Below are 24,483 nucleotides of genomic sequence, written 5' to 3' on the forward strand. Positions count from 1 at the left end.
AATATTCTCCTATTCCTTATGAAATTAATCACTAATAGGAAATTGAACTGAAGTATGTTGCTTAAATAGATAGCACCAAAGTGTGTTTTTTCTTCAGTTTTGCCTAAATCAGATTTCAGCTTTTTTGCTATTGCTTCATCTGCTATAATAGCCCTGACCTACCATCAAGGCCAGAGGCGCTACCTCTTCTATCATAGAAACTCTCCTAGACATAGGCAGATGAAAGCAGATGAAGCGATAGCAAAAAAGCTGCACTTGTATCCTGAGTACTTTGTATCTACACAGATAGCTCATTTAGATACATCGTTCACCATCAGACTATAGGAATCGCTCTATAATAGTACCTCTATAGATCACTGGATCAGTGACTATCAATGATTGAGTGACCAATTGCTTCATCCTAGTTGTACTCCATCAGATGTACACTGATCTGGCATATAAGGAAGCTTTCATATCTCTGCCTATGAGGACTAGTAGAAGAGTTTCAGACTAATAGTATTCTAAGACTTGAATTCTGGAACGGACACCAAATTATAACATACATGGTACTAATACATGAAAATCTCCTGATGACCCGGTCAGATGAGCGGCGAAACGCGTTGAGATTGCAAAGCGACTACAAAATACTATTGATCAAGCTTATACATGCTTGAATAGAAACAATCAAAGATCAAAATAAAAACATTGTACATTGAGTGTGTGACTATTTATAAAAACATCAGTCACCACCCAAAGTATATATGTTTGTCCAATGCCTATTATAAAAGGGCGTCCATCTAGATCTTTTTCCGCAAATAAAGACCCCAAAAGACAATGAGTAATTGCAGTTAATGTTGGATATTTACAGACACCACTGCTATTTATCCACCACTCATGTCATCTCGGGCCGACATCTTTCGTTCCCCAATTCCAAAGTGGGTATATATACATCTAATTCCCACTGATAATCTGAAATCTGATTTAGGCAAAACTGAAGAAAAAACACACTTTGATGCTATCTATTTAAGCAACATACTTCAGTTCAATTTCCTATTAGTGATTAATTTCATAAGGAATAGGAGAATATTGGGGAGAGATCCATAGGAAAGGATCTAATGAATCTAGATTTGAGTTCTAGAACTAACTTTTGACGATAAGATATCCTACCACATTGCTATAATTTCCCTTAGATCCAATTTACCGATGGATATTGTCTCCCTGACTATTATGTAGAAGAGAGAACAATTACAGGGAGCAAGTGGCAAAAGTCTCTTCTCGGAGACTTGGACACCTCTGGCAACCTAGAGGTCTATGTGTAGTGCCCTATTTGCGTTCTATGGTTTTAAATATATCTAATAAAAGGAATTGATTTTATATTTATTTTTGTCTAAACTGTGAAGGGCTATGTCTGTCTGTGTGTCTGCGTGTCTGTCTGTCTATCTGTCTGTTTGTCCTTTATGCGCTACTACACCATTCATCCGATCGCCATGAAACTTTGGGAAGTTGTTGAGTACACTCCTGGGAAGATTATAGGCATAGTACATTTATGCTACGATAAATGGCGCGCGTGCGTGCGTCGTCGACAGTTACGACCCCCCCCCACGTAGATCGTTCGATTTCCATCATTGCCACTAATTCTCTCACTTCCCAATGTTGTAGAAACATGAAATTTGGTCCGAACATTGATTATGTCATAAATAGGAAAAGGTAATGGGTCCCAACTCGATTATTCAATTCTAAGCGCCAAAGAATTAGCGTCCAAATTTTACGTACGGAATGTCATTTTCTCACATAGAAACTTGAAATTTGGCACGGGCATTGAATATGTCATAAATAGGAAACGCTAATTGGTCCCAACTCGATTATTCAATTCCATGCGCCAAAGAATTAGCGTCCAAATTTTACGTTCGGAATCTAATTTTCTCGCTTCCCAATGTCATAGAAACTTGGAAATTTGGCACGAGCATTGATTATGTCATAAATAGGAAAAGCTAATGGGTCCCAACTCGATTATTCAATTCTATGCGCAAAAGAATTAGCGTCCAAACTTTACGTACGAAATGTAATTTTCTCACATAGAAACTTGAAATTTGGCACGAGCATTGATTATGCCATAAATAGGAAAAGCTAATGGGTCCCAACTCGATTATTCAATTCTAAGCGCAAAAGAATTAGCATCCAAATTTTACGTACGGAATCTAATTTTCTCGCTTCCCAATGTTATAGAAACTTGGAAATTTGGCACGAGCATTGATTATGTCATAAATAGGAAAAGCTAATGGGTCCCAACTCGATTATTCAATTATATGCGCCAAAGAATTAGCGTCCAAATTTTACGTACGGAATCTAATTTTCTCACATAGAAACTTGAAATTTGGCACGGGCATTGAATATGTCATAAATAGGAAACGCTAATGGGTCCCAACTTGATTATTTAATTCTATGCGCAAAAGAATTAGCGTCCAAATTTTACGTACGGAATCTAATTTTCTCACATACAAACTTGAAATTTGGCACGGGCATTGAATATGTCATAAATAGGAAAAGTTAATGGGTCCCAACTCGATTATTCAATTCTAAGCGCAAAAGAATTAGCGTCCAAATTTTACGTACGGAATCTAATTCTCTCACTTCCTGATATATATAAATGAATGTCTGTCTGTCTGTCTGTCCTTTATGCATTACTACACCATTCATCCAATTGCCATGAGACTTTGGGAAGTTGCTGAGTACACTCCTGGGAAGATTATAGGCATAGTACAACTATCCTACGATAGGTGCCGCGCGTACGAGCATCGTCGACAGTTATGCCCCCCAGACAAAGATCGTTTGCTTTCCGTCTCAAGCACGAAAGCAAAAGGCATTATGAGCAAGCATGTTCAACTACAAAATGATGCATCCACCGAACGTTGCTGGATATTGAGAATGCTGAGGTAAAATGAAAGCTGTGCTGTGATTGGTTGCTATTTCTTCTACTGGTGAGGTAACATGAAAGCTGTGCTGTGATTGGTTGCTACTTCTTATACTACTGAGGTTGCATGAAAGCTGTGCTGCGATTCGTTGTTATATATTATACCACTAAGGTAACATGAAAGCTGCGCTGTGATTGGTTGCTATATATAATACCGCAGAGGTAATATGAAAGCTGCGCTGTGATTGGTTGCTATTTTTTATATTGCTGAGGCAGAATAAAAGTTGCGCTGTGATTGGTTGTTATTTCTCTTACTGCTCAGGTAACATGAAAGCTGCGCTGTGATTGGTTGTTCTATAGTATACTGCTGAGGTAGCATGAAAGCTGCACTGTGATTGGGTGTTATATATTATAAAGCTGAGGTAACATGTAAGCTGCACTGCGATTAGTTGTTATATATTATACCACTGAGGTAACATGAAAGCTGCGCTGTGATTGGTTGTTATCTAGATATATAAAAACAAATGTATGTATGTCTGTCTTCGCAGCAAAGTGCGACGGGTAAGCTAGTATATATATATATATATAAAATTGAATGTATGTCTGTCTGTGTGTGTGTCTGGTTGTCCTTTATGCGCTACTACACCATTTATCCGATCGCCATAAAACTTTGGGAAGTTGTTGAGTACACTCCTGGGAAGATTATAGGCATATTACAACTATGCTATGATAAATGGCGTGCAAGCGTCGTCGAAAGTTACGCCCCCCCCCCACATAGATCGTTTGATTTCCATCATTGCCACTAATTCTCTCACTTCCCGAAAGCGTAAAAACATGAAATTTAGCACGAGCATTGATTATGTCAAAAATAGGAAAAGCTTATGGGTCACAACTCGATTATTCAATTCTAAGCGCAAAAGAATTAGCGTCCAAATTTTTCATACGGAATCTAATTCTCTCACTTTCCAATGTCATAGAAACTTGAAATTTGGCACAAGAATTGATTATGTCATAAATAGGAAAAGCTAATGGGTCACAACGTGATTATTAAATTCGAAGCGCAAACGAATTAGCGTCCAAATTTCATGTAAGGAATCTAATTCTCTCACTTCCTGATGTCATCTATATATAAAAACGAATGCATGTACAGTTAGGGCCAGAAATATTTGGACAGTAACACAATTTTCGCGAGTTGGGCTCTGCATGCCACCGCATTGGATTTGAAATGAAGCCTCTACAACAGAATTCAAGTGCAGATTGTAACGTTTAATTTAAAGGGTTGAACAAAAATATCTGATAAAAAATGTAGGAATTGTACACATTTCTTTACAAACACTCCACATTTTAGGAGCTCAAAAGTAATTGGACAAATAAACATAACCCAAACAAAATATTTTTTTTTCAATATTTTGTTGAGAATCCTTTGGAGGCAATCACTGCCTTAAGTCTGGAACCCATGGACATCACCAAACGCTGGGTTTCCTCCTTCTTAATGCTTTGCCAGGCCTTTACAGCCGCAGCCTTCAGGTCTTGCTTGTTTGTGGGTCTTTCCGTCTGAAGTCTGGATTTGAGCAAGTGAAATGCATGCTCAATTGGGTTAAGATCTGGTGATTGACTTGGCCATTGCAGAATGTTCCACTTTTTTGCACTCATGAACTCCTGGGTAGCTTTGGCTGTATGCTTGGGGTCATTGTCCATCTGTACCGTGAAGCGCCGTCCGATCAACTTTGCAGCATTTGGCTGAATCTGGGCTGAAAGTATATCCCGGTACACTTCAGAATTCATCCGGCTACTCTTGTCTGCTGTTATGTCATCAATAAACACAAGTGACCCAGTGCCATTGAAAGCCATGCATGCCCATGCCATCACGTTGCCTCCACCATGTTTTACAGAGGATGTGGTGTGCCTTGGATCATGTGCCGTTCCCTTTCTTCTCCAAACTTTTTTCTTCCCATCATTCTGGTACAGGTTGATCTTTGTCTCATCTGTCCATAGAATACTTTTCCAGAACTGGGCTGGCTTCTTGAGGTGTTTTTCGGCAAATTTAACTCTGGCCTGTCTATTTTTGGAATTGATGAATGGTTTGCATCTAGATGTGAACCCATTGTATTTACTTTCATGGAGTCTTCTCTTTACTGTTGACTTAGAGACAGATACACCTACTTCCCTGAGAGTGTTCTGGACTTCAGTTGATGTTGTGAACGGGTTCTTCTTCACCAAAGAAAGTATGCGGCGATCATCCACCACCATTGTCTTCCGTGGACGCCCAGGCCTTTTTGAGTTCCCAAGCTCACCAGTGAATTCCTTTTTTCTCAGAATGTACCCGACTGTTGATTTAGCTACTCCAAGCATGTCTGCTATCTCTCTGATGGATTTTTTCTTTTTTTTCAGCCTCAGGATGTTCTGCTTCACCTCAATTGAGAGTTCCTTTGACCGCATGTTGTCTGGTCACAGCAACAGCTTCCAAATCCAAAACCACACACCTGGAATCAACCCCAGACCTTTTAACTACTTAATTGATTACAGGTTAACGAGGGAGACGCCTTCTGAGTTAATTGCAGCCCTTAGAGTCCATTGTCCAATTACTTTTGGTCCCTTGAAAAAGAAGAGGCTATGCATTACAGAGCTATGATTCCTAAATAGAGATGAGCGAGCACCAAAATGCTCGGGTGCTCGTTACTCGGGACGAACTTTTCGCGATGCTCGAGGGTTCGTTTCGAGTAACGAACCCCATTGAAGTCAATGGGCGACCCGAGCATTTTTGTATTTCGCCGATGCTCGCTAAGGTTTCCTTGTGTGAAAATCTTGGCAATTCAAGAAAGTGATGGGAACGACACAGCAACGGATAGGGCAGGCGAGGGGCTACATGTTGGGCTGCATCTCAAGTTCACAGGTCCCACTATTAAGCCACAATAGCGGCAAGAGTGGGCCCCCCCCCTCCCAAAAACTTTTACTTCTGAAAAGCCCTCATTAGCATGGCATACCTTAGCTAAGCACCACACTACCTCCAACAAAGCACAACCACTGCCTGCATGACACTCCGCTGCCACTTCTCCTGGGTTACATGCTGCCCAACCCCCCCCCCCCCGCACGACGCAGTGTCCACAGCGCACACCAAAGTGTCCCTGCGCAGCCTTCAGCTGCCCTCATGCCACACCACCCTCATGTCTATTTAGAAGTGCGTCTGCCATGAGGAGGAACCGCAGGCACACACTGCAGAGGTTGGCATGGCTAGGCAGCGACCCTCTTTAAAAGGGGCGGGGCGATAGCCCACAATGCTGTACAGAAGCAATGAGAAATAGAATCCTGTGCCACCGCCATCAGGAGCTGCACACGTGGGCCTAGCAATGGGGAACCTATGTGCCACACACTATTCATTCTGTCAAGGTGTCTGCATGCCCCAGTCAGACCGGGCTTTTTAATTCATAGACACAGGCAGGTACAACTCCCTATTGTGAAGTCCCTGTGGACCGACAGCATGGGTGGGTGCCAGGAAGCCACCGGCGGTACATAGAAATATCCCATTGCATTGCCCAACACAGCTGAGGTAGTAATGTCGTGCTTAATGCAGGTGGGCTTTGGCCCACACTGCATGCCCCAGTCAGACTGGGGTTCTTTACAAGTGGACACATGTAGGTTAAACTCCGTGTGCACCTACAGCATGGGTGGCTCCCTGGAACCCACCGGCGATACACAAAAATATCCCATTGCATTGCCCAACACAGCTGAGGTAGTAATGTCGTGCTTAATGCAGGTGGGCTTCGGCCCACACTGCATGCCCCAGTCAGACTGGGGTTCTTTACAAGTGGAAACAGATGCATTTATAATTCCCTGTGGACCCACAGCATGGGTGGGTGCCAGGAAGCCACCGGCGGTACATAGAAATATCCCATTGCATTGCCCAACACAGCTGAGGTAGTAATGTCGTGCTTAATGCAGGTGGGCTTCGGCCCACACTGCATGCCCCAGTCAGACTGGGTTTCTTTACAAGTGGACACATGTAGGTTAAACTCCGTGTGCACCTACAGCATGGGTGGCTCCCTGGAACCCACCGGCGATACACAAAAATATCCCATTGCATTGCCCAACACAGCTGAGGTAGTAATGTCGTGCTTAATGCAGGTGGGCTTCGGCCCACACTACATGCCCCAGTCAGACTGGGGTTCTTTACAAGTGGAAACAGATGCATTTATAATTACCTGTGGACCCACAGCATGGGTGGGTGCCAGGAAGCCACCGGCGGTACATAGAAATATCCCATTGCATTGCCCAACACAGCTGAGGTAGTAATGTCGTGCTTAATGCAGGTGGGCTTCGGCCCACACTGCATGCCCCAGTCAGACTGGGGTTCTTTACAAGTGGACACATGTAGGTTAAACTCCGTGTGCACCTACAGCATGGGTGGCTCCCTGGAACCCACCGGCAATACACAAAAAAATCCCATTGCATTGCCCAACACAGCTGAGGTAGTAATGTCGTGCTTAATGCAGGTGGGCTTCGGCCCACACTGCATGCCCCAGTCTGACTGGGGTTCTTTACAAGTGGAAACAGATGCATTTATAATTCCCTGTGGACCCACAGCATGGGTGGCTCCCTGGAACCCACCGGCGGTACATAAAAATATCCCATTGCATTGCCCAACACAGCGGATGTAGCGTCAGCTGTAATGCAGGTGGGCTAAAAATTCATTTGATTACACTGTAGGCGAGGGCCCACAAAAATTGCTGTATCAACAGTACTAATGTACATCCAAAAAATTGGCCATGGCCAACCAAGAGGGCAGGTGAAACCCATTAATCGCTTTGGTTAATGTGGCTTAAGTGGTAACTAGGCCTGGAGGCAGCCCAGTTTAACTAAAAATTGGTTCAAGTTAAAGTTTCAACGCTTTTAAGAGCATTGAAACATATAAAAATTGTTTCGAAAAATTAGATGACTGAGCCTTGTGGCCCTAAGAAAAATTGCCCGTTCAGCGTGATTACGTGAGGTTTCAGGAGGAGGGGCAGGAGGAGGAGGAGGAATATTAGACACAGATTGATGAAGCAGAAATGTCCCCGTTTTGGATGGTGAGAGAGAACGTAGCTTCCATCCGCGGGTGCAGCCTACGTATTGCTTACGTATCGCTGCTGTCCGCTGGTGGAGAAGAGAAGTCTGGGGAAATCCAGGCTTTGTTCATCTTGATGAGTGTTAGCCTGTCGGCACTGTCGGTTGACAGGTGGGTACGCTTATCTGTGATGATTCCCCCAGCCGCACTAAACACACTCTCTGACAAGACGCTAGCCGCAGGACAAGCAAGCACCTCCAGGGCATACAGCGCGAGTTCAGGCCACGTGTCCAGCTTCGACACCCAGTAGTTGTAGGGGGCAGAGGCGTCACGGAGGATGGTCGTGCGATCGGCTACGTACTCCCTCACCATCCTTTTACAGTGCTCCCGCCGACTCAGCCTTGACTGGGGAGCGGTGACACAGTCTTGCTGGGGAGCCATAAAGCTGTCCAGGCCCTTAAAGACTGTTGCACTGCCTGGGCTGTACATGCTGCTCGATCTACGCACCTCCCCTGCTACCTGGCCCTCGGAACTGCGCCTTCTGCCACTACCACTGTCGGATGGGAATTTTACCATCAGCTTGTCCGCCAGGGTCCTGTGGTATAGCAACACTCTCGAACCCCTTTCCTCTTCGGGAATGAGACTGGGAAGGTTCTCCTTATAGCGTGGGTCGAGCAGTGTGTACACCCAGTAATCCGTAGTGGCCAGAATGCGTGTAATGCGAGGGTCACGAGAAAGGCATCCTAACATGAAGTCAGCCATGTGTGCCAGGGTACCTGTACGCAACACATGGCTGTCCGCACTAGGAAGATTACTTTCAGGATCCTCCTCCTCCTCCTCCTCCTCAGGCCATACACGCTGAAATGATGACAGGCAAGCAGCATGGGTGCCGTCAGCAGTGGGCCAAGCTGTCTCTTCCCCCTCCTCCTCATCCTCCTCATGCTCCTCCTCCTCCTGAACGCGCTGAGATATAGACAGGAGGGTGCTCTGACTATCCAGCGACATACTGTCTTCCCCCAGCTCTGTTTCCGAGCGCAAAGCGGCTGCCTTTATTGTTTGCAGGGAACTTCTCAAGATGCATAGCAGAGGAATGGTGACGCTAATGATTGCAGCATCGCCGCTCACCACCAGGGTAGACTGCTCAAAGTTTCGAAGGACCTGGCAGATGTCTGCCAGCCAGGCCCACTCTTCTGAAAAGAATTGAGGAGGCTGACTCCCACTGCGCCGCCCATGTTGGAGTTGGTATTCCACTATAGCTCTACGCTGCTCATAGAGCCTAGCCAACATGTGGAGCCTAGAGTTCCACCGTGTGGGCACGTCGCACAGCATCGGTGCACTGGCAGATTAAACCGATGTTGCAGGGTGCGCAGGGTGGCAGCGTCCGTGTGGGACTTGCGGAAATGTGCGCAGAGCCGGCGCACCTTTACGAGCAGGTCTGACAAGCGTGGGTAGCTTTTCAGAAAGCGCTGAACCACCAAATTAAAGACGTGGGCCAGGCATGGCACGTGCGTGAGGCTGCCGAGCTGCAGAGCCGCCACCAGGTAACGGCCGTTGTCACACACGACCATGCCCGGTTGGAGGCTCAGCGGCGCAAGCCAACGGTCGGTCTGCTCTGTCAGACCCTGCAGCAGTTCGTGGGCCGTGTGCCTCCTATCTCCTAAGCTGAGTAGTTTCAGCATGGCCTGCTGACGCTTGCCCACCGCTGTGCTGCCACGCCGCGCGACACTGACTGCTGGCGACGTCCTGCTGCTGCTGACACATCTAGATTGCGAGACAGAGGTTGAGGAGGAGGAGGAGGGTGCTTTAGTGGAGGAAGCATACACCGCCGAACATACCACCACCGAGCTGGGGCCCGCAATTCTGGGGGTGGGTAGGACGTGAGCGGTCCCAGGCTCTGACTCTGTCCCAGCCTCCACTAAATTCACCCAATGTGCCGTCAGGGAGATGTAGTGGCCCTGCCCGCCTGTGCTTGTCCACGTGTCCATAGTTAAGTGGACCTTGCCACTAACCGCATTGGTGAGGGCGCGTACAATGTTGCGGGAGACGTGGTCGTGCAGGGCTGGGACAGCACATCGGGAAAAGTAGTGGCGACTGGGAACTGAGTAGCGCGGGGCCGCCGCCGCCATCATAGCTTTGAAAGCCTCCGTTTCCACAACCCTATACGGCAGCATCTCAAGGCTGATAAATTTGGATATGTGGACGGTTAACGATTGAGCGTGCGGGTGCGTGGCGGCATACTTGCGCTTGCGCTCCAACACTTGCGCTAGCGACGGCTGGACTGTGCGGTGCGAGACATTGCTGGATGGGGCCGAGGACAGCGGAGGTGAGGGTGTGGGTGCAGGCCATGAGACGGTAATGCCTGTGTCCTGAGAGGGGGGTTGGATCTCAGTGGCAGGTTGGGGCACAGGGGGAGAGGCAGCGGTGCAAACCGAAGGCGGTGAACGGCCTTCGTCCCACCTTGTGGGGTGCTTGGCCATCATATGTCTGCGCATGCTGGTGGTGGTGAGGATGTTGGTGGTGGCTCCCCGGCTGATCTTGGCGCGACAAAGGTTGCACACCACTGTTCGTCGGTCGTCAGGCGTCTCGGTGAAAAACTGCCAGACCTTAGAGCACCTCGGCCTCTGCAGGGTGGCATGGCGCGAGGGTGCGCTTTGGGAAACAGTTGGTGGATTTTCAGTCTGGCCCTGCCTCTACCCCTGGCCACCGCACTGCCTCTTGCAACCTGCCCTGCTGCTGCCCGTGCCTCCCCCTCTGAAGGCCTGTCCTGTGTAGGCGTTGCACACCAGGTGGGGTCAGTCACCTCATCGTCCTGCTGCTCTTCCTCCAAATCCTCTGTGCGCTCCTCCCTCGGACTTACTGCCCTTACTACTACCTCACTGCAAGACAACTGTGTCTCATCGTCATCGTCCTCCTCACCCACTGAAAGGTCTTGAGACAGTTGGCGGAAGTCCCCAGCCTCATCCCCCGGACCCCGGGAACTTTCCAATGGTTGGGCATCAGTGACGATAAACTCCTCTGGTGGGAGAGGAACCCCTGCTGCCCAATCTGAGCAGGGGCCCGAGAACAGTTCCTGGGAGTCTTGCCGCTCCTGAGCATGTGTCATTGTAGTGGAGTGAGGAGGCTGGGAGGAAGGAGGAGCAGCAGACAGAGGATTCGGATTTGCAGCAGTGGACGGCGCAGAACTGTGGCTGGACGATAGGTTGCTCGAGGCACTTTCTGCCATCCAGGACAGGACCTGCTCACACTGCTCATTTTCTAATAAAGGTCTCCCGCGTGGACCCATTAATTGGGCGATGAATGTGGGGACGGCAGAAACGTGCCTCTCTCCTAATCGCGCAGCAGTCGGCTGCGACACACCTGGATCAGGAGCTCGGCCTGTGCCCACACCCTCACTTGGCCCTCCGCGTCCTCGCCCGCGTCCACGTCCTCTAGGCCTACCCCTACCCCTCAGCATGCTGTATTACCAGTGATTTGATTTCCCAGGCAGGAAAGAAATTGGCGCAAGGCTGCACTCAACCGTAGCTGGTTGCGTCTGATTTTTTAACGTTCTCCACGCAGCACACACGTACCCAGAGCCCTTAGGACTGACAGAGGCAGGGCAAATATACTTTTTTCCCTTTTGTTTAAAAGGATAGGCCCACTGCGTCTATTCGCTGAATAATAAGTTTAATAACTGACACTGTGTTGCGGCCCTGCAAAAGTGTCACAGAACTTTACTGTTGCAGAGTTATTAACTGTGGCAGAGCAGGTATTTCCCAGGCAGGAAAGAAATTGGCGCAAGGCTGCACTCAACCGTAGCTGGTTGCGTCTGATTTTTTAACGTTCTCCACGCAGCACACACGTACCCAGAGCCCTTAGGACTGACAGAGGCAGGGCAAATATACTTTTTTCCCTTTTGTTTAAAAGGATAGGCCCACTGTGCCTATTCAATGACTAATAACTGTGTTGTGGCCCTGCCTACACAATTCTGTGCCTGTAGTATCAATGCAGGGTGCAATCCTCTGCACCGCCGATTTTCAGAAAAAAAAACAAAGCAACACAGCTAACAGCAGCCTGCACAGTACTCCACACAGTTAAATGTGGCCCTAGAAAGGACCGTTGAGGTTCTTGAAGGCTACACTCACTCCTAACACTCTCCCTGCCTAAGCACCACTTCTGTCCCTAATGCCGGCTGCAATGCTCTGCACTGCCGATTTTGAGAAAAAAAAAAATTCTCCACTGCTAACAGCAGCCTGCACACACGTAGGTGTGGCCCTAAGAAGGACCGTTGGGGTTCTTGAAGCTTACACTCACTACAAATACTCTCCCTACAGCAACTCCAATAGAACAGCACTTTCCCTCAGCTAACTCACACGGCATCTGAGGCGAGCCGCGGGAGGGGCCGACTCGGGTGACATCTGATCGCCCCAGCCACTCACAGCAGGGGGGTGGTATAGGGCTTGAACGTCACAGGGGGAAGTTGTAATGCCTTCCCTGTCTTTCAATTGGCCAGAAAAGCGTGCTAACGTCTCAGAGAGGAAAGTGAAAGTAACCCGAACACCGCGTGGTGCTCGTTACGAGTAACGAGCATCCCGAACACGCTAATATTCGCCCGAGTATCAAGCTCGGACGAGTACGTTCGCTCATCTCTATTCCTAAACCCTTTCTCCGATTTGGATGTGGAAACTCTCATATTGCAGCTGGGAGTGTGCACTTTCAGCCCATATTATATATATAATTGTATTTCTGAACATGTTTTTGTAAACAGCTAAAATAACAAAACTTGTGTCACTGTCCAAATATTTCTGGCCCTAACTGTATGTCTGTCTTCGCAGCAACGTGCGACGGGAAAGCTAGTTAAAAAATAAAATAAAATAAAGTAATACATTACCTACAAGCTCGTCAAGGTTCCTCCCGCTGCGCTCCACAGTCCTCAGAGCTCATAGAACATCACTTTCTGGTGACAGGATTCATAAGTCCCGGCTCTAGGAAGTGATGGATATAATTGGTTCTTCAAGCGATAACTGTGGTTGGCTGAACACCATTGTTTCCTGCATTTACTGTATGAATTGGCTGAGCGGCGGTCAGTGATGGCCGCCGCTTAGCCAATTCAAAAGTCCCTCTCTGCGGCCGCTCAGCCAATCACAGCTATTGCTGTATGGAGGAGGGATTTTTGAATTGGCTAAGCCAATAAATATAGGACACTGTCTCATTTTTTGGGGGAGCACGGTACTACTTTTATTCTTGCTCAGGTGTCTAATTACGTTTGGTAGGCTAGTGTAACAATACTACTATTGGTTTTAAGCTATTTTTTAACTTACTGCTTTTGAAGTACCCTAGGCAAAATCATTTTGGATGTTTGTCATGGGGCCAGTGAGGCCCTTAAAGAGGGGGTCTAGTTGTAAACTGTTGATGGGCTATTGCTGCCCAGGAATCCCACCAATCAGCTGTTCTCCGGACCAATGCGTTTGTGCACTGAGCTGAATTCTGCAGGATGGAGATAGCTCTGTTCTCACTGTAGTGGCCAGGTTTGGGATTACAGCAAATTTCCCATTGAAGTGAATGAAACTATCTGTAATACCAAGCCTGGCCAATACACTGAGATCAGAACTGTCTGCTTCCTGCAGAAGCTCAGTGTATGAACAGAGGTGAATTGAACAGCTGATCAGCAGGGGTCTCAGGTGGCAGTACCTGCCAATCACCTAAGGATAAACCATCAGTAGTTTACAACTAGACAACTCCTTTAACTACCAGCCATTTTTCGGGTTTTCATTTTCCTTATTCATCATCACCTTTAATGCTTTTTTTCTGTGGGGCGAGTTTCCACTTTTGACTGCAGCGCTGAATGGACTATGCATTGTTTTGAAAATCTTTTAACAATGTTTTAAGTGGGGTGAAGTAGAAGAACATGCAGCTGAGCCATTTTTTTGGTGGGGGTATTTTTATGGTGTTCACAGTATGGTAAAAATGACCTGACAACGTTATTCTACCAGTCAGTACGATTACTGCAGTGCAGCATTTGTAATGGTTTTAAATGCTTTTTGTCACAATATTGTTACGGTACTATAACACTATAACCTTTTTATTTTCCACCAATAGGACGCTGTGTGGATTTGTTTTTTGCGGCACAATGTGTTGTTTTTCTTGTTACAATTTTTGCATTCATTTTGCTTTTTGATCACCTTTTGTTCTTCATTACTTTGGAAGGTGCGGTAAACTGAAAAACACGATTCTGACATTGTGGGTTCTTTTACAACATTCACTATGCAGGATATATAATGAGATATTTAAACAGTTCGGGCATATGTTTACTTTTTATGGTTTAGACTTTTTATGGGGAAAATGGTTTTGCTTAACTTCTAATACTTTTTACTTGATTTTTGAAAATGTTATTTACTTATTTTAACATTATTTGTAGTCCCAACAGGAAACTTGAACTTGTAGTCACTTGATCGCTTATACAATCTACCACTATACTTCAGTATTGTTGCAAAGGGGCAGGGCAGCAGGGTGCAAAGAAGGCTTTTCCCTCAGGGCTTATTCACATGAGCGTATAACAGTTGCAGTTTTCACGGCCGGCTGCTATACGCTACCATCTGATGCATTGGACTCCAATGCATCAGATCACACAGGTGTATTCCAGCGATGTAAAAGCACCTGACCGGGTGCTTTTATGCTGGGCAGGAAAGATAGCATTGGAACTATCTTCCTAGCTGGACTACGGCCGCTGCCATACACTCCTATGGGAGGCTCTGAGAGCTGCTGGAGAAGGGAGGGGGGAGGGAGTATAGCAGCATGACTGCTAAACTCCCTCCCCCTTTCCTCCTCCTTTCTCCTCCCCTCTGTCTGTTTGCAATGGAAGGTGCCAGGCTGAGCTTAGCTCCGCCCCTCCCACCCTCTCCCATTGGTAGCTTATATCGGACAGCCGTGAAAACGCTCGTGTGAATAATCCCCCAGGCTGATGACTTAGATGCCTCAGTCAGCTTTGTCCATGACAACTAAGTGATTAATTGCCATGATCAAAACTCGCTTTGATCATGGCCATTGAGCGAGAGCGTCAATGCTTTCATACAGCCAGCACCCTCTGGTATAAAGCAAGTTTTTTGGCTTTGATTTCAGCAAAATTGGGTTTTCCAAATTGGACAAATTATTTAATGTTAGAGGGAAAATGCCACAGAATTCTGGCTATTATAATGTACTCTATTGTTCCTCCAAGATGATTCATCTTTTACATAATTCCACAAAGTCCTACCTGCCGGTCTAGTTGGTTCCAAAATGCCAGTCAGAAAACGTAATAAAATAGCATTTCCTTCACGTCTCATCGTTCTTTTTTGACTATCTGCATAAAAATAGCTCATCATCCCGATCATCAGAATCCTCATGAAATTCTTCAATTGCTGGTTCTAGTTTCTACAACATTTTAGACAGTAACTCAGACATTTCTGCGGTGCTCTCGGCGTATATGGCAAGCCTTACATGTATGATCTAGTGGTATAACATCGCCTATAAGGAAGTGCTGAGGTCATTACTCCAAATTTAGACTTGAGGACAAATTCTCAAAACCTAAGGAAAAATACAAACCACAAAAGGTTCCAAAATGTTAGCATCAGCAAATGTACTTCATCTTGGCTTGACCCTGGCATTAGACTGAAAGCACGGAGGTTTCTGCAGCAGAAGATACACAGTATCTATAAAGTTTACCTGAAAACGATGGCAGTTGTATACATGCCTGTATTTAGCTTATACCTGCTTGACGAAGGCCTGCATGGCTGAAATGTGCATTGCTGTGAATTTGTAAAGGATGAGGTAAATAAAGACTGCATTTTATTTCTGGATACCTCTACTGCTGTGGACTTTTCTCCATATATTATTATTATTAACGATGGTTTGGTGGTTAGACCATGGCGAGTAGGGCGGAGGAGCAAGTGGTGCTTGGAGAGCAATCTTGCTTTCTCTCTTGAATCTGATTGAGTTGTAGAACGGGGCATAGTGGGAGAGTCCTCTGCCCCAGGATGGGGATCAGCTGATGGGTGTTGTAGTCCTCGGAGGGTCAGGGGCGTACCTGGGTCAGACGATGCAGCGTCCTCCTTGGGGAACCTGGCATCCACTCCATCCTTCCAGCTCACCAAAGGTTTCTTGCCCACTGACTTCTCTCCCGCACTGGATTCTCTTCCTAGCCCTCACCACCACAGTAAGCAACCAAGCCCACATCCATCATCAACTTTGAACTGAACTTTATTCTGGATTCTGTGATGCGTGCCTTTTCTCTCTGGGTGCTGGGGTGGCACACTCCGTGACTTCAGGAAGCCGTCCCCGCACTTGCTGCTGCATGTCTTAGGTTTACTCATGCGGTAACTCAGACTGGCTTACTTGTATTTTGCCAAGGGGCAGTCACCACCCTACCTTTTATACCATCCCCCCATCCTCTGGTTTCCAGGGTAAGGGCTCCTGCATACTTGGGTTTTTCTTGCGTGTTTTTTTTCTCGCGATATCGCTGTTTTTTTCACACAATTGTCAATGGGACTTTCTAATGTTAAAAACGTATCGCACAAAATTTGCAAAGCACCAACTTGCGTTGCGTTTTTCACATTAAGAATTCCCATTGACAATCGCGTTAAAAAAACGCAGCGATATCGCAGTGTTAAAAAAACGCGAGTGTGTGGGAGCTCTAACAGGGACTTTTGGTGCGTCACGCCAGGCACAAGTTTCTTTACACAGCACCCAGAGGGTACAGTTCTTAAACAACAAGTTGCTTAAAACATAATTTTCAAAGACAGTACATATAATATATTTAATATTATAATAAAACTTAGGGACGATGCACCTTCCTCTTACAGGGTCAGCCTTCTATGACTGTTTCAATGGATTCAAGATGCTCAATACCAGCTCTGGTGCCAGACTCCTGGTTTTCAGACAATGGGCTTATTTTTCATGGCCAGGGTGGCACAATTCTGGCACCTAAAACTTTCAATTTGGTGCACATGCCAAAACTGCAGCTCTTTATCCATTTATGATGTGGCCTGCCACTTATTCAAAAGAAGGTGGGGCCCATCTGTAGGGAACGTGGCTCTGTGCAACCTATCACTTTACTTAACCCATTAAGGACCAGGCACAGCAAATATATGGTGCCTGGTCCTGGGCTTAAAGTCCAGACGATAATAAAATTACTGTGGGGCTTTAAGCCTTCTGTCTCTGCAATCAATCAGAGTCAGGATGGGTTGTCAGCTGTTAGTCACAGCTGATAACTTGGAGGAGAAGGCAGGAGTGGTATTAAACCCTTTCTGCCTTTTCCTTCCTGAGAAAACAGCACTCAATGAGCACTGTGTACTCAAAAGTGAAAGTGGAAGTATACCTTCCATTACGGGAGCCCGGGGGTCATGTCACCGCTGGGATTCCTTGCTATGGTAGAGCTGCAGGGTCGTACTAGACCCTGACCAGCTTTGCCAGTGACTAATATCAATACATATGTTGTTTTCCACCTGCAACTGGGGCACCTACAGTGGAAAAAGTGTCAAATAAAAAAAAAAAAAAAACATGTGAATGTCCGCCAGAGGTCTTACATGACGTCATGGGGGACATAGATAGTAAAAAACATAATTACATACATAAGTAAAACGAAATTACAGAATGAGGGTGGGTTCACACAAGCGTGTTTTTGTGCAACAATGCATTCCCTATGGTGTGTGCCTGCAAAGATAGGACATGCGTGCACCATAGGGAATGCACGCATTGTTTTAAATGGAGCCGCGGCTGCCGGTAGCTCCATTGAAAACAATGGTCTGCCGGCACCCCTGCATTCTTTTTCAGGGAAGGGCTTTACATATAAGCTGTTCCCTGAAAAAGAAAAATGTTAGTGTAAAAAAAAAAATGCAGGCATTCTCTTCAATGGAGCCACTGCTGCCAGCGGCTCCATTGAAGACAATGGTCTGCTAGCACACCTGAATTGTTTTTCAGGGAAGAGCTTTACATATAAGCTCTTTCCTGAAAAAGAAAAATTTTGGTGTAAAAAAAAAAATATATGAAGGCATTCCCTTCAATGGAGCTGCTGCTGCCGGTGGCTCCATTGAAGACAATGGTCTGCTGGCACACCTGAAGTGTTTTTCAGGGAAGAGCTTTACATATAAGCTCTTCCCTGAAAAAAGAAAAATTTTAGTGTTAAAAAAAAAAACTTACCTGTCTGCTTGCTGCTGTGTCCCCCACAGGAGGACACAGCAGGGGCCAACAGGTAAGTAAAGTTTTTTTTTTTTTTTTTTAAACTACTTTTAATTGGCTTTTCATAAGCCCTTCCCTGAAAAGCCATTGACAGCTGTCAGGGCTCAGCAGCGGCTTCTGCCACTGTCCCCGGCTCTGTAGTGCTGCTGAGCTATCAGCAGCCGGGGATTTAAAATCCCCGCCTGCTGGTAGCTCTAATTGTGATTGGTTGAAGCTCATCCAATTACAATTAGAGCTACCAGCAGGTGGGGATTTTAAATCCCCTGCTGCTGATAGCTGAGAGCTAAAGAGTCGGGGACAATGGCAGAAGTCAACGCTGAGCCCTGGCAGGTGGGTATTTTTTTTTTACTATTTTAAAAGGCTTTTCGGGGAAGGGCTTATGAAGCTCTTCCCTGCAAAGTCACTGACAGCTGCTGGGGCTCAGTGGCGACTTCTGCCGCTGTCCCCGTCTCTGTAGCGCTGCTAGGGATTTTAAATCCCCGGCTGCTGATAGTTCAGAACTACAGAGCCAGGAACAGCTGCAGAAGCCGCGGCTGAGCCCCGGCAGGTGAGTATTTTTCTTTTGTTGTTTTTGGACACATTTTACCAGGCTTTTCAGGGAAGAGCTTATGAAGCCCTTCCCTGAAAAGCCATTGACGGCTGTCGTGGCTCAGCGGTGACTTCTGCCACTGTCTCCGGTTCTGCACTGCTGTTTTGAGCTATCAGCAGCTGGGGATTTAAAATCCCCACCAGCTGGTAGCTCTGATTGTGATTGGCTGAGGTTCTCAGCCAAACACAAGCAGAGCTACCAGCCGGCAGGGATTTTAAATCCCCGGCTGCTGATAGCTCAGAACTACAGAGCTGGGGACAGCGCCAGAAGTCGCGGCTGAGCCCCGGCAGCTGAAGGGAGGTGAGTATTGTTTTGTTTTTTAATACACTTTTGTAAATGGCTTTTCAGGGAAGGGCTTATGAAGCCCTTCCCTGAAAAGCCATTGACGGGATGCCGGCAGCAGGATTCTCTACCGCAGCTGTCATGTGTGACAGCTGCGGTTGAGAATTGAACAATTCCCTTTGCTGCATCTGCCACAAATGTGGCAGATGTAGCAGCAGGGAATTCTTTTAACTAGCGGGGGTGAAGGAAGATCTGCCACATGTGGCAGATATGTTCTTCATGCCCGCAGGGGTCATGGCAGCGGCGAAGAGGTAAATTTTTTAAATTTTTTTTTGCTTTGCACTAAAATGTTTCCTTTTCAGGGAAAGGCTTATATGTAAAGCCCTTCCCTTAAAAAGAATGCAGGAGGCCGGCAGAACATTGTTTTTAATGGAGCCGTCGGCAGCAGCTGCGGCTCCATTGACAACAAGCAAGCAGCTGTGTTCACATGTGTTTTTGCTCGTACCTAGGGTGCGGACGTATGTACGCACCTAAGTACGCACAAAAACGCACTCGTGTGAACACACTCTAAGGCCTTTGTCAGACGGGCGATTTTTCGCGCGATTTGCGGATCGCATGACGGATGCGCATCCGCAAATCGCGTGACCGATGCGCGCAAGTCGCCCGCAAATCGCCCGCAAATCTGCTCCTAGCCACGTTTCATTAGAAACGGGCCGGAGCTGTCCAGCGCATTGCATTCAATGGAGACGGCAATACAGCCGTCTCCATTGAAAGCAATGCGCTGCGGGCAAGCCCGGGATGAATTGTCGGGAAGGGCTTAAATATATAAGCCCTTCCCTGCAATCCATCCTAAAATGTGTTAAAATAAAAAAAAATTGTATACTCACCTTCTCCCGGCAGCCGGAGCTCCGCGGGGCCGTCCTGCAGTGGGTGTGAAGGGGGTGTGTCAGACCTGCCCCCTGATTGGCTCAGCGCTGAGCCAATCAGAGGCATGCCTCACTCACACCCATTCATGAATTCATGAATGGATGTGAGTCAGACCTGCCCCTGATTGGCTCAGCGCTGAGAGGCAGCAGTCACTCACCCATTCATGAATTCATGAATGGGTGTGTGAGTGTTTTCAGCCTCTGATTGGTCAGGGCTGTGACCAATCAGAGGCAGATCATTCAGCAGGCGGGGATTTTAAAGCCCCGCCGGCTGAATAGTGCCAAGAAGCAGTTCAGGAGAACTGACAGCGGCCGCGGCTGGACTCCGGCTGCAGCGGAAAGGTGAGTATACAATTTTTTTTTATTTTAACACATTTTAGAATGAATTGCAGGGAAGGGTTTATATATTTAACCCCTTCCCGACAATTCACCCCGCGCACGCCGGCAGCCCATTGCTTTCAATGGAGCGGCTGTATTGCTGGCTCCATTGAATTCAATGGGCAAACATCGTTCTTCTCTGTCACAGCTGTTACAGCTGTGGCAGAGAAGAATGATTTGTCTTCTATATGTTCTCAATGGGGTCGGCGCTGCTGCCGCCGGCCCCATTGAGCGCATATAGAGAAGAGAACAGGAATCGCAGATCGCAGATAGGTGCGATCTGCGATTTTTTGTTCTATAATTTATCGGACGAGCGCATAAAAAGCGCTCATGTGTCCGATACCATTGCAAAGCAATGGTTTTATAAAATCGCCGGACGCATGCGCAAATCGCGTGAAAAATCGCCCGTCTGACTAAGGCCTCAAACAACAATATATACATAAGAAAATAACCCAAAGCCGACACCAACCAAAACCGTCGCTATAAGCCCCCTGTAAACCAAAACCATACATATTATATAACAAAACGTCTGAAAAAATAGAGGAACCCATTCCCATACTTTATTTTAGCATAAATGTACTAATTAAAAAATAATAACTATAAGTGTTAAAAAAATCATTTTTTTAGTATATTACCCCCAATAAAACTAAAAAATGGAGAAAAGAGTCAGTGAAAAAGATATTAAAAAATCACCCTGACACAGAAAAAAATGCAGCAAAAATAATTTTGGTAGCTAAAGCAAAAAAAATAGGGCAGTAAAACCTACACATGGGTAAAATCCCTAAAACGTGTCTGGTCCTTAAAGGGGTTGTCCCGCGAAACAAAGTTGGGGTATACACTTCTGTATGGCCATATTAATGCACTTTGTAATGTACATTGTGCATTAAATATGAGCCATACAGAAGTTATTCACTTACCTGTTCCGTTGCTAGCGTCCTCGTCTCCATGGTGCCGTCTAATTTTCAGCGTCTAATCGCCTGACTAGACGCGCTTGCGCAGTCCGGTCTTCTCCCTTCTGAATGGGGCCGCTCGTGCCAGAGAGCTGCTCCTCGTAGCTCCGCCCCATCACGTGTGCCGATTCCAGCCAATCAGGAGGCTGGAATCGGCAATGGATCGCACAGAAGACCTGCGGTCCACCGAGGGTGAAGATCCCGGCGGCCATCTTCGCAAGGTAAGTAAGAAGTCACCGGAGCGCGGGGATTCGGGTAAGTACTATCCGTTTTTGTTTTTTTTAAACCCCTGCATCGGGTTTGTCTCGCGCCGAACGGGGGGGCTATTGAAAAAAAAAAAACCTGTTTCGGCGCGGGACAACCCCTTTAAGGTACAAAGCAGCCTGGTCCTTAAGGGGTTAAACCTATACCAGAAACTGGTGTAGATTATACAGTATAAAAAAACTTACTACCCCTTGTTGGCATATGTTTTTTATTTGGTGCATGGAAGTACCACCAGATAAAACAAATGCATTTACAAGCTTGCATCTCTTATACATTTGTCTCTGGTAGATGGGCACACATTTTACTTAAATAGGCGTATGAAATTCTGTCCTAAGTAAATCTGTCACATTGTCACTAAACTCAGAGCTCAGCTGGACTTTACCTTGAAATTCTATGTACTTCATTATAGTACTTCCCGAACCTATGTTTGCCTTATAGGTTCTACTTCCATGCTGGTCAATAAATCTACAGTATTGGGTCAAATCTTCATACAAAACCTCACCTGGACCACAAGCCCTTGTAGACCACCTAGTTAGAGCAGAATAGGTCATCACTCAGTAGTTGATCATCACGGATCCACCGTTCGGGATCTCCACTGATCAGCTGACTGAAATGACAGCGGCACTCAAGTGAGCGGTCTTGCCACTTTAGTCCGCACCAGGCAGAGTGCCATACATTGCATAGGAGGATGTGCCTGGTATTGCAGCTCAATTCCATTCATTTAAATATGACTGACCTGCTTTCAAGTCGTGTGACTGATGGACGTGATGTCACTCACTCAAGTGTTGTGCCTCTTCAATCAGCTGATCGTTGGGGATCCTGAGTGGCGGATCCCACCAATTAACTGTTGATGACCTATCCTGAGCATAGGTCATCATTAATATAATATTGGGAAACCCCTTTAACCCCTAACGCTACAGGATGTATAGTTAGGTTCTGCAGCATCAGGGTATGTATGAAGGGAGATCACGGGGTGATCTCCCTCCATACAACGCAGGCACCGGCTGTTTCTTACAGATGACACCCGCCAGCAACAGCTCCAATCAGCCTAGCAGCTAATCGGAGCTGTAACCCTATAAATGCTGCTGTCAATTCTGACAGCGGCATTTAAATCGCCCAGCCAATATTCTGGGGGTCCTTTACGACCCCCTGAGATAAGATCCCAGGGAACTGTGCGGATGTCATGGCAGCTGGGGGCCTTTTGAAAGGTCCCAGGGCTGTCATGGCAGAATGCCTATTAAGCCATGTTCTTGGGGTGGCTTGATAGAATGCCTGTCTGGTGGCAGTTTGATGTAATTCCTATGACATTACATCATACTGCAGGACCGATCAAAGCAGCGCATGTTCTTGTCCCCTCTGGGGACTGAAAAAAAAGTAAAAATAAGATTAATAAAGTTTTACTAATTATTTTTTTTTTAAGTAATAAAAGTTTTTAAAAAAACCTTTTTGGCATATTTATAATAAAAGCATCTAAATAATAAAACAAAAACACATATTTGGTATCGCCGCACCTGTAAAAGTCTGATCCATCAAAGAAATGCATTATTTACACTGCACAATGAACTTTTGTTAAAAATAAATAAAGAACGGCAGAAATGCGCTTTTTTGGTCACCCTGTCTCCAAGAAAAAGTGCAATAAAAAGTGAATGCTACCATCATAAACTACAAAACATCCTGCAAAAAATGAGCCCTTGCACAACTATGTCGATGGAAAAATAAAAAAGTTATTGCGCTCAGAATATGGCAAGAGAAAATAATTTTTAAAAATTAAATATCTTTAAAAAAAACACAAGTAGTACAGCAAAAAAACTATTTAAGTTTAGTATCGTATTAATCATACTGACCCATAGAATAAAGTTATCATGTCATTCTTGTTGCAGTTTGCACGCTGTAGAAACAAGGCACCCTTATAAATGACAGAATTTCGTGTGTTTTTTTTTCATTTCGCTCCACTTAGAATTTTTGAAAAGTTTTTCAGTATATTACATGGTACATTAAATAGTATAACTAAATATAACTTGTCCCGCAAAAAACAAGCCCTCAGATATCCATGTCAATGGATAAATGAAAGAGTTACGATTTTTTTAAAAGGGGGGAGAAAAAAGCGAAAATGGGGGGAGGGGGGGAAGGGCCATGTCAGTTACTTATAGAAATTCTTGTTTAGGAAGTCTACTGTACGTCTCCTGACTTGAAATACAGAGGAACCTGGGCAGCCAGAGATGTCTCATGACCTTGGACAACTGCCAAACAGTCCCAGTAGATATGATCAAAAGTGAAGGCAATCAAAAGTCTACGGATCCCAGTGGTTGGGGCTCCTAAAAATGAATGGGATAAGGGATCAAAACTGGTGCAAAATAAAAGTGGAGTGGGGTTTGTGCCAAATTTTTAAAAAGCCCTTTGGAAAATAAAAGCAGTGACCGTTTACCATAGGCAGCTACTTCACTTCTGTGCACGAGATTTGACATACAGGGGCAAATTTACTAATACTGTCTAATATTAGACTAGACAGTTTTTAAATGCAGCAGATTCATCACAGTAATTCTGCTGAATTGTAAATCTGCTAAATTTTAAAACTTTAATTTTAAAACTCTTTCTACTCTAATTCTATACCACCTATTAGTTGGCACAGTTAATGTAAAACATGGTACCAAGATGTTGGTGCAATTTGGTGAATTTGGGCCGTGCTCCTTTTCCCACTAAGCCAGGCCACTTTGTTTGAAATGTAAAAAAAAACTGTGTGCAAAAGTGTCTAAAACACATCATAAATGTGGTGAAAAGTTTTTGGCGGATCCGTTATAGCAAATCTGTCCCATAAAGTTATGTAACTACTAGCTAATATACCCGGCTTCGCCCGAGTTAATTTGGTACTGGTGTTTATGTGGTGTCACACGGAAAATCTTATGAAGTCGTGGTTACTTTAGAGATACTGAAGAAAAACATATGTTCACCATTTTGCATAGTTCTCTGCGTTA

Source organism: Eleutherodactylus coqui, chromosome 10, assembly GCF_035609145.1.
Source record: "Eleutherodactylus coqui strain aEleCoq1 chromosome 10, aEleCoq1.hap1, whole genome shotgun sequence".
NCBI lineage: Eukaryota > Metazoa > Chordata > Amphibia > Anura > Eleutherodactylidae > Eleutherodactylus > Eleutherodactylus coqui.